At 40.7% G+C, this 3,532-nt stretch overlaps 1 long non-coding RNA gene across 1 annotated transcript; it reads left to right on the top strand.

The window, feature by feature from the left end:
- The first annotated feature begins 249 nt into the window (after nucleotides 1–249).
- LOC133141216 (uncharacterized) lies at nucleotides 250–2,520 on the top strand. Its single transcript, XR_009710060.1, has 3 exons — nucleotides 250–422; nucleotides 544–674; nucleotides 1,121–2,520. It is a non-coding gene; the product is annotated as an uncharacterized LOC133141216 (long non-coding RNA).
- The last annotated feature ends 1,012 nt before the right edge of the window (nucleotides 2,521–3,532 follow it).

The raw sequence follows: 3,532 nt of genomic DNA, 5'->3' as shown, positions 1-3,532 counted from the left end.
TTTATTTAATCAATTATAAATAAAAAAGCAATTAAGCATTTCTATAGATGTTGGGTTCACTATGTAGACCCTATAGCACTTTTTACGGAAAGCCACCCATTTCAGGGCTCCATAATGTTTGGGACATATTAATGCTATGCAAATAAAAGTAGTCATGTTTAGTACTTTGTTGTATATCCTTTGCATGCAATGACTGCTTGACATCTTTGACCCATAGACATTGACATTACCTTTTATATACTTCTTCATAGCTAACTTTAACCTGGCCATCCTGTGTTTGTGTCTAATACTTTATATTTTTCATCAAGCAGTGTAGTTGTTTTAGTGAAGCTTTCTGCAGACAGTTGTCACTGACATATCCATGCCTGCCTCCTGAAGAGTGTTGGACCTGCCAGAGGTGTTTCAGGGTTTTCTGCATTATGGTGAGAATTCCTCAGTTTTCAGCTGTAGAGGTCTTCCTCTGGCCTACTGGCTTTCTTGTTGATGATGTTCCAAGCAGTTGATTTTGGCTGTGTACCTGACTGTTTTTCTCTTATTTCTCAGCCTCACAATGGCTTTCTTGACTTCCAGTGGATGAATCCCTAAGAGTCAGGCAGAACCTGCGAGGATTTGAGATGGACTCTTCCGTCCAACAGGAGCACCAGTGCCCAAAGTGATATTGTTTCTTTCAATGGGTGAGTATCTCCTCAGTGAGAGCAGAGGCTCTCTGGTGAAGGGACTAGCAGTTTGCAGTACAAGGTAGACTCCTAGTGCTCACTTCAGGACAAGCAGGCTGGCAGAACTATTTCCTCCTAATGTAATTTGGTGGCATTACCCTCCTTGTCCTAGAAGCACTTTGATATGACTCTGCTTCTGAACAACAGGTCATTTCTAATTGTAAAAAAAAAAAAAAAAAGCTAAATAAAAAGGTCTTCATCTATTGAAGTCTTTGCCTAACAAACTACCAGCGTGCCGTAACGCATTTAATCAAAGCGTGTTAGCAGTCTGCAGTCACGCGTTTAGCTGGAGCTCCAGCTGGGATCTCCACGGGCTGCAGCAGATCAATGAGCCAAGTGAAGAATACACAGTACGCTTCTGTTTCCCCTTTTTTCTCCCATTTGGAATCGCCGTTTGTGCTCAGCTTCTCCGTCACCGCCATCGTGCCAACATCCACGCAGACAGCCCTCCTCCGGAAGACAGGCACCAGCTTCCACATTACAAGCCCCATAGCAGCGGTGGAAGATCCAGGTTCAGGCAGATGTCCTCCGTAGTATTTTGTTCCAATTGTCTGGATTTGCTAATCAGCACGATTCATCAATCAGGAACTTAAAATTAATTAGCGAAAACATCTGGTTGGGTTCATGGGTGGAAGAAACACATGGCAGGACTTTTACTTTGTAACCCCTTGACTTTCCACTTCTGCCAAACAGCTCACTAGAGAACAGCTAAATGGGGTAGCCTGTAACATAGTGGCTAAGGTACATGACTGGGACCCAGGAGTGGGCAGTGGTTCGATCCCTAGTGTAGTCCTGATAAGATCCGCACAGCTGTTGGGCCCTTGGGCAAGGCTCTTAACCCCATATTGCTCCAGGGGAGATTGTCTCCTGCTTAGCCTAATCAACTGTAAGTTTTGGATAAAACCTTCAGCTAAAAAAAACATGCAGTGTAGCTAGCACTGAATGTAGGAGAGGCACAGCTCATGCTGATAAATCACAGCTGGTATGAATAGATACTGTAAATGTGTTCATGCAGGCTAGCCATAGCCGAAGGAATCCTGGCTGGCTTATGTCTTACAGGAGCCAGATAAAACTGTCTGCTACCACGCGCAGCAGGCTCTAGGTCTTAATAACATCAAGTAGCCAGGCTAGAGTAGGGCTCGCTGCTCTCATGTGTCAATATGACCAAGTACATTTTTATTTTTTTATGTTACATCTCAGATTAAAGCAAAATTAGTCCATTCCCGCAAAGCCCTAAAAGTGTTGGCTACTAAAATCAAAGCAGTGGTAATGCGTGTCACTAGCTACGGCTTTACTGTGTTTATGTTCAGTATGGAGTGTGATTCAAAGTAAAACTGCACTAAAACTCCCTACTACGGTTTCTACTAAAACTAGAAATGTTCCACTTACATTTCCATGCTTTATTGTGCGCTCTTATGATGAATCAGGTGAGTGCTCTCACGATTTAACAACAACCTCCTCGGGTTTTGCTTCTGCTTAACAAGTGTTTTCATCCTTTGTATTTCCGTTTTTCGTTGAACAGCGATTTTTCATTGAACTGTTGGAGGCATTGCTGCACCAAGTTTCAGCAATAATCACGGCCAGTGTGCAGAAGGCTCGCAGAAATCATGTTAAGAGATTTTGTCGAAGCCGATGTGTTCTGGGTTTGAAACGTATAGAATCGTTTCTAAGCTCGCAAACCGCATCTCATTGAAAACTCATCTTCTCCTGTGCCCCAAATAGCATTTTATTGCTGTTGTTTGTCAAGTTTATATCTTGGATGTGATTTCGTTTATCCCCTGAAGCATCTCTTAAATTCCCCAGGGCTTTTTTATTGTTGATGATGTTAGCAAGCTCAGCCATTAGCACTGGAGCAAGAGGAGAAAACGCTGATAAACATGTAACCACTCCATGAAGTATAGCTGCAGGTCAGAAAGCCTTGTGTTAGCTGCTGTGACAAGGCTTGACAATCATCACAGAATTGTAGCAAGAGTTTGCATCATAAAAATAAGAATGTCACATCCGTGTTTGTGTGTGTGTGTGTGGGGGGGGGGGTAATTGTGTAGGTGTAATTATGTTACAGTTATGAGTATAAGCTGCCTATTCAGCTGAGTCAATAACATTGTATTGACTATAAGTGGCTGCACTTCAGGAATCCAAGAGTGTTGCTTTCTACAAACCAAGTGTAAATTGTAATACAGTAAGCAAAGTTAAATAAATAAAAAAAACCCATCTGGATAAATACCACATGAAACCAAAATAAAGAAGTACCATAATTATTTCAATATACTTTCTATTCATAGAAAGCTGATTTAAACAATTGCTATTCAAAAACTATTCCATTCCAGAGCAATGTAGCTAAAATGAGTGAAAAAACATGATCGATGAATTTCTCCTCAAAGCTTCAAATTCTATGAATAATGGTATTGCACTTGGATATGTGAGTGAATAATTCATTTGGTTTTCTGTACATTTAAAATAAACCATTCAAGCTTCCTTAAAATATTGTAAAGTCTGGTCAAGTTTGGTATTTGTACAGCATATCATGTGTAAATATTTATGCAGACAGTATATTTACATTTGGTCACAGCTAATCATGGGAGGTGTGAAAAGTAAATGTGGTCTAATGTAAACACAATGATGGCTGTTCATGAATGTGTTACAGTAGTGGGAAGAGTGAGTCCACCGAAACAAGTACCTAAAATGATAGTATTCTTAATATTTTAGATGCAATTTTCACAAAATTTGGAGTGGAATGGCAAAACTTTCTGCTCTCGTTTCTGTTATGTATACTGTCACCCCCAGAGCTATCTGTCAGTTACTTAAAATCACAGAAA

The sequence above is a fragment of the Conger conger genome, chromosome 11 (genome assembly GCF_963514075.1).
Source record: "Conger conger chromosome 11, fConCon1.1, whole genome shotgun sequence".
NCBI lineage: Eukaryota > Metazoa > Chordata > Actinopteri > Anguilliformes > Congridae > Conger > Conger conger.
Note: the sequence above shows the minus strand (reverse complement) of the source record. Positions and strands in the feature narration are given on the sequence as shown.